This window comes from Oratosquilla oratoria, chromosome 1, assembly GCF_046742065.1.
Source record: "Oratosquilla oratoria isolate Oo_2021 chromosome 1, ASM4674206v1, whole genome shotgun sequence".
Classification (NCBI taxonomy): Eukaryota; Metazoa; Arthropoda; class Malacostraca; order Stomatopoda; family Squillidae; genus Oratosquilla; species Oratosquilla oratoria.
Genome location: NC_134777.1, coordinates 117,884,555 through 117,901,230, shown reverse-complemented (window position 1 = coordinate 117,901,230; position 16,676 = coordinate 117,884,555). Strand labels below are relative to the sequence as shown.

General features: G+C 39.6%; 1 protein-coding gene across 1 annotated transcript in view; it reads left to right on the top strand.

Moving 5' to 3' along the window:
- Glut1 (Glucose transporter 1) overlaps positions 1–10,138 on the top strand; it is a 490,886-nt gene extending 480,748 nt beyond the window's left edge. Inside the window, exons 17-18 of the transcript XR_012966402.1 lie at positions 7,214–9,494; positions 9,615–10,138. The gene's annotated coding sequence lies outside the window, so the exon portion shown is untranslated. The remainder of the gene's footprint in view (positions 1–7,213; positions 9,495–9,614) is intronic.
- Positions 10,139–16,676: the final 6,538 nt, after the last annotated feature.

Genomic DNA, 16,676 nt, shown 5'->3' with positions numbered 1-16,676 from the left:
ATGAATAAAATTCAATGGCTCAGAATTAAATTTTGAGTCCCTCCCCCATAAGTAAGTAATCATAACATATCAAAAACCCATCTTCACAATCCTTGGTAATCTTGATGTTAGAATGTAAATAATAAGTTGAATTTATTGTAGTCATAAAATCAATACTCCCCTCCTTGTGTCTATTAGATTAGTGTACTCACATACACATATTGATACATGTATATGCATGCAGCTGTGTCTTGCTACATTAATTCTGACCCAGGGAGTGGGTTGGGAGAAAGGAAGGCCCTTCATCCTCAAGGAGCTAAGATAAATAGGAAAAACATATGAGTTTTGGTTGGGTATGGGATGGGTGGAAGGTTGGTACATGCCTTACCTGGATGCTTCACTTATAAATCTAATGTTGCCAGGTTTCAGTTCTGATATCAGTCTCAAAGACTCTCCTCAGAATGTCAGCCAAAGTAAGCCTCAACCCCCCCACCGTGATGCCCAGCCACAGCAATTACCTCCCCAGTAAACAGCTTAAGCTCATGGGCCCACTGTGTTAGTCAAGAGCCTAGTATTTTTTTGTATATATATATATATATATATATATATATATATGTGTGTGTGTGTGTGTGTGTGTGTGTGTGTGTGTGTGTGTGTGTGTGTGTGTGTGTGTGTGTGTGTGTGTGTGTGTGTGTGTGTGTACACATGAACATATGTATACATATCCATGACTTAAAGAAGTCAGCACAACTGCAGCATTGTGAAATTTATACTGAAGCTTTACTTTATCTTTGATGATACCCTTTTGTAGAGTCAGAATTTATTAAGCAAGAGTCCATATGATACTCTAGATCTACATTCTCCAAAACATCTTTAGACCAGCCAAAGTCATCCTCAAGGAGGGAAGTGGTACAATTTGTGGGGTTTACAGGGTGTAATTCATATAACTCTCCCATGCTTTGGAGATGACACATATAATGGACTATAAGCTGAGTGATGTGATATATCTATACACATACACACATATGATTATGATAAAAGTTGAAAATAGTGATATGAAAAGTAGAAAATTTGTAGTGATATATGTGCCCCCGAAAACATATTCTTGGAAAGAAAGTGACCATTCCAAAATTATGGAAGACACAAGGCATGCATTAAATGAAATACTGAAAGAAGGAAACTTAGTAATGATGGGTGACTTTAACTCTAAAGAAATATGTTGGGAGGAGATGACAGTGAAAGGTGGAGTGGACCTTTAGGGATATACTATTGGATATGACCATTGAATACACAATGACTCAATGGGTAAAAGAGAATACCAGATACAGAAATAAAAACCGTGGAGACTAGACTTAATATTTACGTCAGATCCTGAAATTGTGGATAAAATGGAATACAAGACTCCAGTTGGGAAGAGTTACCACATATTAATGAGAAACACAGAAAAGGAAGACAAGTGTATGACAAAACGGATTTTGAAAAACTCAGAAAATTCTTTCAAAAAGAGAGTTGGGAAAATTTTAATGAAGAAACACAGGTGGAAGAGAAATGGACTATATTAAAAGAAATATGTAATGAAGGAGTGAATAAATACGTACCAAAACAAAAACAGAAAAAGGTGTACATTAAGTGCTGGTACAACAAAAAATGTAGTAAGGCAAAAGACAGAAGAGTCAAAGCTTGGAAAAGATGGGAAAAACGGTAAGTGGCAAACATATATCAAACTAAGAAATTAATATGTAAAAATGCACAGGGAAGAAAAAAGAAACTATGAAAAAGACATAATAGACAAATGTAAGGATCAACCTAAATTATTCTACAGATATGTAAATGGTAAATTAAAAAATAAACAGGAAATAGTGAAACTACGTCAAGGGAATACGGAATATATAGAAGATATAGAAATGGCTGAAATTGTGAACATTTCAAATCTGTATTCACAAATGAAAATACAATTTGGATGAAGGAAAGGAAGATCCCCAATGAAAGAAATAATTGTGATACAGAAAGAAATAAGGGACCAAATAAGAAACCTTGATGCCCGAAAATCACATGGCCCGGACGGAATTGCAAACTGGATACTAAAAGGATGTATAGATGAACTAACGGACAAAATATATAAGATAATAGATTGTTCACTCAAAGAAGGAAGGCACCGCAAGATTGGAAAAATGCCAATGTTGTGTCAATATATAAAGGGGGAGAAAAGGAAGACCCAACAAAGTATAGACCGGTTTCACAAGCACAATAGCTAAAATATGTTAAAAAGTCATCAAAAGTTGATGGACTAAACATCTGGAAGAAAACAATATACTGAATTCAAACCAATTCGGTTTTAGAGAAGGAAGATCGTATGTCACAAACTTGATTTGTTTTTATTCAAGGTTAATAGATATAATGCAAGAATGGGACGGATGGGCTGATTGTGCTTTCCTGGATTTACAAAAAGCGTTTGATAGAGTACCACACAAAATATTAAGAAAACTCAAAACAACAGGTGTACAAGGAAAAGTATCTAAATGAATGGAAGATTTGAACAAGAGAAAAATGAGGGTGGTACTTAGAGATAAAAACTCGACCTGGGAAGAAATGATAAGTGGAGTCCCACAAGGTTCTGTATTAGCTCCGGTATCATATATATATATATATATATGTATATATATATATATATATATATATATATATATGTATATATATATATATATATATATATATATATATGAATGTATATATATATAAATGACATGGATGAAGGCGTAGAATATTATATGAACTTCTTTGCAGATGACGCAAAACTACTCAAGAAATTAAGCACAGAAAAAGACTGTGAATCACTACAGAGAGACCTGGACAAAGTCTGGGAATGGGGCCAAAGGTGTGAAGTGAATTTCAACATTAAGAAATGTAGTATAATAGAGTTTGGAAAAAGTAAATAAAGAATATCAGGACAATATAAAATAGGTACAAAGGAAGTAAAAAAAGTTAGATCCGAAAAGGATCTAGGAGTAATTATCACCGAAGACATGTCCCCAGACATTCGTATAAACAAATTAGTCGGAGAAACTTACAATTTACTAAGATCAGTAAAGGTGGCTTTTAATTACTTGGATGAAGTAATGGTAAAAAATATTAGTCACACTGATAAGACCAAGATTGGAGTAGGCTGCGACACGATGGACACCCAGTACAAAAATAAGAATATAAAGAAAATAGAAAGAATCCAAAGAGCAAGGACAAAGATGGCACCAATACTTTCAGAATTGACATGCGAACAAAGATTGTCTAAACTGGAACTACCAACCCTGGAACAAAGAAGAGAAAGAGGAGATCTATAGGCCATTTACAGAGAAGACTTATTAAAGTGGGATAAAAGAAAAACAAGAGGACATGAAAAGAAAGTCAAAAAGGATAGTTATAGAAGAGATCTAAAAAAAAATTAGTTTTCCACACAGTGTGGTGGATGTCTGGAACAAATTAGACGAAACAATATTGTGTGCAAACACCATACAAGAATTTAAGAACAAACTAGATAATACGAGATACAAAGACAAGTCACTACGAGCATAGGCCCCTTTCCTGTATAAGACAACTCGGTAAACACACACAATATATGATATATATATATATATATATATATATATATTATATATATATATATATATATATATATATATATATATATACTGTTTGAAAGTAGGGTAGAATTTTTTTCTTGCTTTAGAGCTGAATCTATGATTTCTCACTAAGAAGTAAAGATGCCGTTTCTGCACTTTCATTCCCTGAATAAGGAAATTAGGAGCTGAATTGATGCTTGTAGATAGATGATTAGTATTCTGTCTGGTCAAGGTGTAATTGATCTGTGCCTCTTGATATAGTCTGGATATTGTTTACAAAGATATTTAAGCAACTGTGGACAACTTATATCAAAGTTGGATTGATCGTAAAGGAAACAAATGTAAAGTAATTACAGTATGTGAGTAGTGTTCAAGGGAAGAAATCAGATTAAAGGCAGTTTGGACATAACACAATATTTTGGCCATTATCAAGCCCCCATCATCCTATCTCCCTCTTTCATGCATACACACATTTATAGTTTCGAACAATAGCATACAGCATGTGTCTCCCTATATGTCTAATCTGCAGTCTACTCAGTTAACTTTTTTCATCAAAATCAGATTTAAAAATTTGACCAGATATTTTACAATGTTAAAAAAAATCCATGTACATGTTTTCATTTTGAGTGGTTGTCTCGAGGAAAACCTGCAAGCTCCTCCAACAATCTCCAGATGCAAATTTATTTCAGTTACTCCTGTAACATTCACATTCTCTGGATGCGTATTATTTAATTTCCACTAACATTTTAATTTTGGTCCAATATGGTGGTATTTTAATTTTGTAATTCTATTTATTTGTAACATTTAAATGTAATGTTATCATCTTCCTACCTCCATTTTTATGTCATGCAACATGTTTTTTATTTTTTTTTTCTCTTCAAGACCGCTTTCCAGCGTAGCAAACTGGGAAAGGCAGAAAGGATATGGCATATCTTAAGTACATATATCATAACAAATATCTAAAAGAAACCAAATAAGACAACAATAAAACTGTAGAGAAAATTACTGAAAAGAAGGAAATGAAGAGGGCTTAGCTATATACAGTACTACAGGTATTATTATAGGACGAAAGAGTGCATGATAGTTAAGATGATCTTTTATTCAAAAGTGTAAGAGATGGTTGACAAGACCGAAAATAATAAGGAAGAAGACTACAAAAGAATACTTAATGGAGGAGGCAGAGCTTTTGTTGAAGGACAAAATTGAAGCAGAAGTGAAGTTGATTAAGTAGATGAGAGGAACAACAATATTCTGTTTATGTTTTAGTATCATAGACTAGAGGCGATAAAGGAATTATATTGTATGGAGATGATGGTCTCCTAATGAAGAGAAGATCTTGCATGAAAAGTCATGGTTGTCTTATTTTGGCTGTAAATTGCGTATCTTACGATGTTATGCAGCACTTTAGTTTGTATAACAAGACAAGTGGTCTCAACCTTTTTTCATACCTCGTTTTAATTCCATCTTGTCTTTTGTTTCTTAGGGTGGTAGAATTTTTTTTTATGGATAAAAGACCATCCCCTCATGAAGGATATGTATCTATATATATGTACATATATATATATATATATATATATATATATATATATATATATATATATATATATATATATATATATATATATATATACCTATATATATGATTATATATATATATATATATATATATATATATATATATATATGATCCCACAACGTGGGAGTCGGAGAGAATCACTTCCCTCTTCTTCCTATCACCTAGTGACACAGGAACAGACCCATATTAATACAACACATATATCAGTCCAACATTTCTTCCCAGAGAGATCTATGGGAGGACCCAAGGACCGCTGCTTGCTACAGTGGGGCTACGGGTTTCCAGTCAGTGAAGCTGGACATGCGGTGTGTGTATAGGCCTACATACAAATGCACGGGAGTCAGTGGATACGTAGAACGTGGGCAGATGAACTCAGAGGGCAAAATGTAAAGAGAATTGGTAGGGGCGGGGGTGGGGGATAGGGTATGGGGCATCAGGGAGTCTCAAAGTCCAGGGCCTGCTAAAACAAGTAGTGGTGATGGGGCAAGGAGATTGGTTCCGTCCTTCCATACTCGTAATAATAGGTATTTTTGTCTTGTTTTTCGCTAACTGGAAACCCTCGACCCCTCACATTTTTGTATATATATAAATGGGGCTGGCAACTTAGAATTGTAAAGTATTATATGTATATACTGTATATATATATATATATATATATATATATATGTATATAGTATATATGTATGTGTGTGTGTGTGTGTGTGTGTGTGTGTGTGTGTGTGTGTGTGTGTGTGTGTGTGTGTGTGTGTGTTTGTGTGTGTACGTGTATAGAATATATATATATATATATATATATATATATATATATATATATATATATATATGAACAACACTGAATGGGTCCCAGTGAACATATATACATTTCTATTACCACAATACACTATTACTAAGCCATCAACATCGAGAGAGACTCGAGAAGGCCAATATGCAGAAATTGAAACGTGGTACGGCCGAGGACTCGAACCCGGGCTAGCACGTGACAAGTGCTAGTGACTTAACCGATTGCACCATCAAGAGATATCTTTATGGCGCAATCGGTTAAGTCACTAACATTTGTCACGTGCTGGCCCGGGTTCAAGTCCTTGGCCGTAACACGTTTCAATTTCTGCATATTAGCCTCCTCGAGTCTCTCTCGATGTTGATGGCTTAGAATTAAAGTGTATTGTGGTTGATAAAAAATGTGTATATATATATATATATATATATATATATATATATATTTATACATACATATATATATATATATATATATATATATATGTATGTATGTATGTATGTATGTGTATAACATATATTTTGCCAAATAGTGAATTTCAGCTATCATACTACATGAAAACGTGTATTACGGTTGGGTGAAAGATGCATGATAAACACAAAAACATCATGAGGTACTTCTGAACTCTATTGTATGTCGGAATCAGAAACTTCATAGCCAATTCATGATCCCAGCTATGACTTGTGGATCTGAGAGATGAAAATTCCTGGTAAGTTACGAAAATGAAACCGAAGAAGAGGTGAAGAGCAGCATGGATTAAAGAACACACCAGAGAATTACAGAATTTATATATAAAAAAAAGTATAAAGGGAGTTGGGCCCGACAGGTTGCCAGACAAGAGAATGTACAGAACTTATACCTAATGAGCTGAACATCAAGAAGTTGGTAAGCATAGAAGAGAGATATAAAGAGAGGTGATGAGAAAAGTTTGAAGGAGTATCTTGGCAGAGGCTGACATGATCCAGAATTTCATGGAAAAAGGTAGGAGAGGCCTTTGTTCAACAGTAAATGGCTAATGACATAAACACGCGCGAACATACTTATTTGACCTACATCTTGTTCATTAGATCCGTTAACATCCATTATTTACCCCCATATTATTTTCACAAATTAGCTAGATAACCTCAAAACCCTTCCTTTCAGCACAAACACCACGCGAAGAGTGAGTATGGTGCCGAATGCCACTGGATTTCCTCCTCACTGTGTGACTATAAGTATGTTCATGTGTACATATTTCGTTTACCTTTTAAATTTCCGCTTGTTTTCCAGGAGAATGCGCAAGGAGAGGGCTGCATATAACCAATCCCTCTCTATTTGGCGTGCCAGCCAGTCCCTGGCAGCCATCGCCGTGGATATGCATCCCCTGACCGGCTATCAGGATTTTCATAGTCAGTCTTCATCAAGAGAATTCCGATCCTCTCCGGTGGACAGTTCTCATTCACAGGCAGGAGAAACTAGCTACCATCGCTGTGAAACACAATTCTAAGGCTGCCTCGCCTAATCATCCCAAGACTGCCAGCTAAAGTTCAAATTTAACTCCGTGGTGCTTGGACACAGTAAATGACTACAGAATCTAATTCACCACCTCTGAAGATATTCCATAGTCATCGCAGCCCCATCAGCTAGAACACAGCACTTATATATGCCCTGTCTTGCTCACTCCGCTCAACCCCCTTTGCAGGATCAAAGACTCCATAAGCTGCCAAAGTTCTGTGTCTGCAACAACGATATCCTCTATTTCTAGTGCATAGAAAAAGCAATCTAGTCGGTTTTTGCTGAATACGCAGAATCAAATTGGCCCACTCTCACTGTCATTATAGTAATGGTGCCATGATTGGCGACGCAGGTCTGGTGATGTCACTCGCCCTTGTCCCTAGGACACATGATTAGGCAAATCCGTGTAAAACCAAGGTTCTCTAGGATCTGGGTCTCCAAGCAAGATGCTCAAGGACTTTGAATTTGCTTGGTTTCAAGCCCGCCAAGCTGCCTTCAAAACATTCAGGGGACTCATATAGCCGTACCCTTCTTGAAGTGTTGTAACCCAAATGCAGTTAACCCAAGTGCATTGCGATGCCATCGAACAGGCATCATTTTGAGTAGGCTACCCTAGTGCGATAAGTCAAATATCTTTGCTGCTTTTACATCCCACTTTGTTGTGATCTTAGCCTGGAATCACATACCATTTGAACAGACACTCGCAAGTTAGTCATTGACTGTTGTCTGTTCAAAGGAACCCTGACTAAAATCTTTGGAAGCGACGAAAAAGTACCAGTAAATGTCTCCAACGAACGGTGATAAAACTGCCGCATTGCAGTGTGGAAATGCATTCCCCTGTCAATAGAGAATTGGTCACTGCTGCAATACTTGATCGATAACTTCCATATATTTCTACTCAGACTATGAAGTAATAACAGTTTCCATCCTTTAGAAAAAGTATACAAGGGACATAAAAAGTGCACCAATAGATTCATAAAAAAGGTAAAATATTGTTAAAATATCTCAGTGCAATTTCGACCAGCCGCACCCAAGACTCATGACCTGTTTTGAAGTCGATGATTGGTTTTTACCATTTTAGTACTCCAGTTTACCTACCTCTGATTGCGGGAACTGGTTTCTTTCTTATGAAGAAAATCGCCTGGCGTTAGATAGAATGCGAACACAAGTCGTCATAAAATGCAGCAAAGCGGGTTAATAGAAGTGGATTTAAGTCCTTTGACTACGGCAGAGGTTCGCCTCAGCTGAATTACATCGTATAATGGCCTTCAAAATAAATAAGGTAAAAAAAATGCATCGTAAGGTTTCATGCACCCAGTAACCAGTCACTGCTGGCAGGGAAATACATTTCGCGCCCTCTAGTCTTGCCAAGCTAAGAGCAGTTGGACGCGAAGTCATGTCAATCTCTTACATCCACCAGTGTACCTTGAAATCGTAATCCCTGTTAAAGCTACTTCCAAAACGGAACTGGTATTTTAGCAATCTCACCGAACATTGGCCCATAGAAACTGAAATTTTATTCTCTGCTCAAGAAAATAATTATAATCACAGCAAGTCCACCAGTGCACCGTCATCCTTGTCCGGCGTTATCGGATGCGAATTCTCAAAATTGATGCCAGTGAACCGAGGAACATGCATCTGCATCACCAAACTGGCGGAACAGTCCGACTGGGAGCATTTCATATTCATGGCAAGACTCATGTCCCACCAGTTAGCAAATATAGTTTATGAGGGAGGCGGGAAACTCCGTTGCCAGTCTCCCAAGAACGATCTCACGTTCTACCAGAGACACATTCAGAACAAAGCACAACAGCAGGCACAGAACTAAGTTTCTTAAACCCAGCCTCCCAACCTCCCAGTCTTATTAATCACTTTCCATCACCAGCTACAGACCCAGTAAACCCCTGCGATCTTCAGCCTGCAACCCGCGTTGCAGTCCTCCAAGAACTGCCGACCCGGTCTACCTCGGCGATCTTCAGACAACCCGTGTTCCGACCCCGTTTAGCAAGGCGTCCACCATCGTGCTCTTCTCCAGATGAAGCCAGTCTCGAGACAGGTTACATGTTCTTCTATTTCCGAAGTATAAATGATACCATAGTAGCTAGGATAACAAATTTCCATATGAGACGTACGTATGTACCCTGTTCGCACTCTAAAGATATGATTTATTTTGCAGAACGACGATGCCCTAGGTGGACACAGACTTCGACTAGTTGAGACTGACCATAGTGAAGTACGTCAACCATTCCTCAGGTCCTTCCCTTCAGTTACAGGTAATAAAAATAATGATGATAACAGTAATAATGGTGATAAAAATAGTAATAAAGCATTCTCAAATATGTAGCATCCAAATATTGCCAAGCGGCTCCAACTGAGGACTAGCGTACCGGAACAAGGTGTCTCCTACGTTGTGAAGCACATTACTGCATTACTAATGACGTAGTCGAGGCTGCCCAAGATCGCCCGCTAAACCCCAGGCCAAGCTTCGCGCTACCTAAGTACTGTAGTAGGCTAAAGCAGCTGATATAGGCTACAGCAGCTGACGTAGGCTCAGCAGCAGACATGGGCTCCAACGTGCTTTCTTGCTCTATCCTGATCGAGTTCCAAGAGGTCACCAGCCCAGTGAATAATTTTTCCTCATGTGTTTCCTGTACATATGAATATCTAAGTGTTGGTTCTAATTGTTGAATAAAATATTTAAAGTTACGTTTCTGTCATTATCATTACTCTTATACGTGCATAAAATGTCAACATTGGGTACATATGCAATTAACCCAAATCGAAGGTAAGTATAAACATGAAAGGAATTATATACATGGAATGCAAAACTTCGGCTTGAGTTTGGTGATACAGATGGATCAAATATCACTAGAATTCTCCCATTCTAAATCATGTATCATAATCCGTTGCTAGACTAGGCAGTATTAATTTAAAACATTTGTAAAGAAACATAGCATGAAACTCGGGAGACTTGATTTTCTGAGTGAAGTCACATTCTTCACATCGTATTAGACTCCCAAAACTGTTATAGATTTTATCAGTTTGATAGATATTGGAACTTTACTGTGATACATTCCAGTAACACAGTCACCACGAATAACATAGAGCCAAAAACTCAGTCTTCTTAAAGGACTAACAAAATAAAAAAACAGGAAAAAAAACAGAATGGAAGACTAGAAAAATATAAGATATCTGTCAAGAGGAGATAAGGAAGCATTATTCAGTGAGGTGCGGAGTGGACATCTTTTGTCCCGACAAAAAACAGGCGGTTTTATTCAGCTGTAAAATGCATTCCAGGAGAATCTGCCAAATGACTAGTCGACTAAGTTAGGCTGTTTGTAACTACTGGATCTAGTTTCAAAGACCTTATTCTAGGCTGACGCCATAAGTTTAATTATTGCGGCAAATAATCTATTTCACAACATTGAAGTGACGGGTGGCGTGTTTATTTACATGACTGGCTGAATGCAAATCTGGGCAGCGTTCAAGAATATCAAAATTTTATACAGCGTACTTCGTGGGCCTGGCTTCGAAAGCAAGGGATGAATAAATATATAAGTAAATAAATAAATAAATAAATAAATGAATAATAGTCATGGTGATGACGACGACAACAACAACCACAAGAACTACAATGATAAAACTGAAGCTTTACTACCGGTATATCGTGCGCATTAGCCAGTGTCACATTTCACCAAGCGCCGTGTTGCCTCCAGAAAAAATATTTTGCAAAGCGGAACGAGACTGGCCCAGCAACCCTGCCAGAACTGGAGATTTGAGTTCTAATAAAAATAATAATAATAATGATAACGATAGCTATTATATAGTAGATCTATATCTATTTATCTATATACAAAGGGCTTCTTCCCTCTATGACCATGGGGATCCTTCAGAAATCCACGGCCTCTTTCTCTTTGTATCTCTGTCTCCTCCCCCCCCCCCTATAGAGCAGAGTCACGCAGTATTTGGAGACTCCTCACGACATACAAATGAATGCCTAATCAATTTTCACTTTTTCCATTCTACCACTGCACTCCTCGACTACTTCGGTGCAATATTTTCCCAAGGATAGAAGTGTTAGTCATTGCTGATAAACAGCCAAATTTCTCGCAGGTCACAAGGATATATATATATATATATATATATATATATATATATATATATATATATATATATATATATATAATATTTATATATATATAATTTTATATATATATATATATATATATAATATTGTTAGAGGGCAGGATAGATAAGATGGGGAGAGGGAGGAAGGGGGGAATTCGGAGTTTACTGGAAGGAAAGAGTGAAATGGAAGGAAGTAAGAGTTAAGATAGATGTGGGCCAGACCCACTTTCTCAGTGTGTTATATATATATATATATATGTATATATGTATATACATATATATATATATATATATGTATATATATCCATACATATATAGTTAGTTAGAGGGCAGGATAGATAAGATGGGGGAGAGGGAGGGAGGGGGGAGGGAGGGGGTTTAGTAGAAGGAAAGGATGAAATGGAAGGATGTTAGAGCTATGATAGATGTGGGGCAGGCCCACTTGCTCGGTTAGTTTATAGTCTTTTGGACTTTATATATATATATATATATATATATATATATATATATATATATATATATGTGTGTGTGTGTGTGTGTGTGTGTGTGTGTGTGTGTGTGTGTGTGTGTGTGTGTGTGTGTGTGTGTGTGTGTGTGTGTGTGTGTGTGTGTGTGTGTGTGTGTGGTAAGTGCCAAACACGCAGTATTTTTGGTAGGAGTTTATTGAGTAGGTCTACACACAAGTATGGCAAGAAGTGATCTCTCACAAGCGAATGCTTGGGGCATCATGACGCGCCCGTGGCCTATTTCCTGATACATTGTTGCCAGGCGGGAAAAATTTAGGCAAAACAATACATACAAACATATCTAGGTATATACATAAGAATATACAGAACAAGAGAACAATTACATATACTGAAGAATATGCATGCAACATGGTTAAGGGTAACTTATATTTAATACCTTAATGCTATGTAACGAACAATTGGCATAGACGCATACGCGTTTAGCGTACGCCTAATGACGTATATATAATCGGTTATATAATTATGTATAGGGCACTTATATAACGTAATGACTACATAGGCTTATTGTTACGTTCCCCTTCAGGTATATAAGGGTACGGTAACTTTTTATCTATCTGATGCAAGTCAGTTGGGGTATTTGGTAAACTCTACAATTATAAGTATCTATATTTATAACATTAATGATATGATACAACATTAATAATATACAACATGAATAATAATATGATACAATCTAGTATACTTAATTCTTACCGTTACCCAACTAGGTAACAAGAGAGATCTAGGGAACAACTGTCAGGTATGGTGACAGGATTTGTAAGAGAGGGAAGGAGGTACCCCGCAAGCTACCGTACTTCCACTGGCTCCCAGTTGCCAGACGTCACCATTTGGCGACCACTCATTCTAACCAACCTGCGCAGGCGCATGCGGATGCGCATGCGCACACGTATGACGGGAAAGTGTCTAGCCATGGACGGGCCCGCAACACCTCCCCCCAAAAAATGTGAGCTTCCCTAAATGGGAAGCGAACATAAAAAAAAAACACATTACATAGTTACACAGAAAATTTTACACTATAAAAGACAAGTAATAACACAAGAACCAAAATCAAACAAAATGAGTATACTACACATGATATAAACAACCTCAACCTAAGGAGCATCTCCTGGGAGAGCTGGACCACGTGATAGCGCGTCGGCTATGACGTTTTCTCTCCCACGTATATGTGAGATTTTCAAGTGAAAGGGCTGTAGTGCCAACGCCCATCTTAAAAGTCTTTGATTTGTGTTCTTCATCTTTTCAACGAATATTAAGGGGTTATGATCTGTACGCACTTGCACTGGGTGAATTGTGCTACCTATATAAATTCTAAAATGGTCAAGGGCCAACAACAACGCAAGTGCCTCCTTTTCAACGGTGGCATAATTTCTCTGGTGCTTGTTAAATTTCTTCGAGAAATATCCCACTGGGTGCAACACGGAATCCCCCTCACCTTCCTGCAACAGCACTGCTCCTCCGGCGACGTCACTAGCGTCGACGTGAAGGGTGAACGGCTTCTCCAGGTTAGGGGCTCGTAGCACGGGCGCGTTGGATAATAGGGTTTTCAAGCTCTCGAAGGACTCCTGGCACATCTGCGACCACCTAAAGGCCTTCTTGCCGCTGAGGAGGTCGGTCATCGGTGCCACAATATTAGAGAAATTTGGACAGAAGCGCCGATAATATCCGGCCATCCCTATCAGCCTCATCACTGCTTTTTTGTCGTCTGGTGTCGGATATTGCTGGATGGCCGCAATCTTGGCTGCAACAGGTCGAACCTCATTCTGCCCGACCACATGTCCCAGGAAGGTGACCCGGGCATGGCCGAACTCGCTTTTGGCGAGGTTCACCGTCAGGTTGTTGGCAGCCAGCACAGCAAAGAGAGATTTCAGGCGACTCAGGTGCAACTCCCAGGTGTCCCCGAAGACGACGATATCGTCGAGATAGCACCGGACGCCGTCCATCCCGGCTGTGAGGCGGTTCATAAGGCGCTGAAAGGTGGCCGGGGCATTCCGCAACCCAAAGGGAAGAACGGAGAATTCGTACAGTCCCTCTGGGGTGACGAAGGCGGAGATGGCTCTCGAGCGCTCAGTCAGTCGGACCTGGTAGTAGCCTTTGAGGAGGTCGAGCTTGGTTACCCATCGCGCCGAGCCCACGTCGTCGATCACGTCGTCTATGCGAGGCAAGGGGTACCCATCCGCTTCCGTTACCGCGTTGACCCGTCGGTAGTCGACACATAACCGCATCGACCCATCTGGCTTCGGCACGAGGACAACAGGAGATGCCCACGGGCTGTGGCTGGGCTGTACAATGCCGAGCTCTTGGAGACGTTGCACCTCAGCTCGGACGTATTCTCTCTTGAAGGTATTCAAGCGGTAAGGACGTTGGCGGATGGGAGGGGCCCCATGGGTCTCCACGTCGTGTTCCAGTGCTGAGCAGGGGCGAGGGTGATCACCGAATATGCACACGTACGTTCGTAGCAGGGATTCTATGTCCTTCGCTTGGGCACCAGAGAGATGTTCTAACTTCACAGTGGGGTTTCGTAATATCACCGAGTTTTCCATCTTAACACATGACCCACTAAGAGCTTCAGAGAAACTCTCATCACCTTCACTAACTTCCGGCACTACTAAACACGCAGGTGACGGAGGGTCAGCCTCCGCACTATCTCCTACCACACCCTCACCACGATCGTGGTAGGGTTTCAACAAGTTAATATGCACTAGACGCTTTTTCTTGCGTCTCTCTGGAGTGTGGAGGACATAGTTGGCCTGACCTTGGCGCTCTAAGACTTGATACGGTCCACTATACACAGCTTGAAGAGGGTTAGTTTTTAATGGTAAGAAGGCTAAGACTTTATCTCCACTCTTAAAATACCTATCCCTTGCTCCTTTTGACTTATCAAACTGGTGCTTCATTTTAATTTGAGCACCTTCTAAGTTTGAATGGGCAAGACTTATAGCTAATTGAAGTTTATCCTTAAACTTTGTCACATAGGAGGCCAACGGGGTCAAGGACCTAGATTGCTTGACACCTAGGCTTTCCATTACCTGGTTAAACAACCGGGAAGTAAAGTTGGATCCCTTAGGGCTCTTACAACATTCTTTGCCGTGATGCGGCGTAAGGGAATAGCCTCCGATGGTAAGTAGGAACTGATGACCACGGGGGGTTTTTGGTAAGGGACCTACGCAATCAATTGTTATCCTACTAAAAAGCTCTTTTATCACTGGTATGGGTTGTAACGGGAACGGTTTGATACTGGGGCTTGGTTTTCCCACTAACTGACAGGGACGGCATGTACGGCAGTATGTACCTACGTCTCTGCGTAACTTAGGCCAATAGAAATGCGATAGAATTTTGGCATAAGTTTTACTGGTTCCTAGATGTCCTCCTACGCCGTCATGAAATCACTATCTGTTGGTGCACTGACCAAGGGTGACTGGCGGGGGAGGTAGCGGGACGATATTTCCGCATTAGCACGCCAGAGCTAGTGTAATAGCAATTGGCCTCCTGCAAAACTGGCTAGTTCCGGGTCCTCTGCCTGGAGTTGAACAAGCTTACTCCTAGTAACAGGAGAGGAGCCAAAACTAGTCCGGGTCGTGACACTATTCTCATCTGTATTATTCTTAGGTTTATCTGTCGGTAAGGAATCTTTGAAGAGTTCACCTAGACCGAGGTCAGGGGGGTCTACTTGAATAGGGTCTTCTTCCGATTTCTCACTAGACAAAAACCACATCGAGACAGATTCATTGCTTGGGACGTCTGCCTGTTGGCTCATACTACGTGTCACTGCACACGCAGGAAATAGCCCAGGGATGTCTCTCTCTAATTGTGTGGTGTTATTCTAGACACAACAGGTCGGTTATTTGTAGGTGATAGAGGATCCAACTGTACTTCCGTTTGTTTGGCCACATTTATCGAGAGAGAGGGGGACCCTGGGTGAGAGGGAATTTTGTTCTTTACTCTGAAGCAGTCATTAACATCATGACCGAGCCTACGGCAATATTTACAAATTTCCTCTCACTATAGTACGTATACCTCTTTGATCTAGGTACGCTCGTACATCGGGGTGCAAGTTATTTCGGATGTCTTCGAGCAGGATCAACTCAGCCAGTTTATCATGGCTCCGATGAACTGATTCACTCTCTATCCACCGTTGGAACAAGGCTTGTTTGCGTCGAAAATATTCGACGTATGTCTCTTTTCCCCCTTTTTTCAAGTTCCTAAACTGCTGGCGATAAGCCTCAGGCACAAGCTGATAGCTGGTGAGGACGGTGGACTTAACCATATAGTAGTCTTTCACCTGCTCCTCAGAGAGAGCGGAGAAGACGTCCAACGCCTTACGTAAACGAGCGATAAACAAGTTGAGTCCATTTATCAAGTGGCCACCCATTCAAATGCGCCATTTTTTCAAATATTGCAAAGAACCTGTCGGGTTCGTCTTCATTGAACTTGGGCACACTTGCAAGTTGGGACTCGAGCCTAAACACAGGGGCATCTGCTCTCGTTTGCTCTCGACGGAGTATTTCCAACTGTAACTCGATTTTTCTGAGTTCAACTTGTAAGGCTAGGTTACTAGGCTCTTTGGCAGTAACAATTTGTGGAGC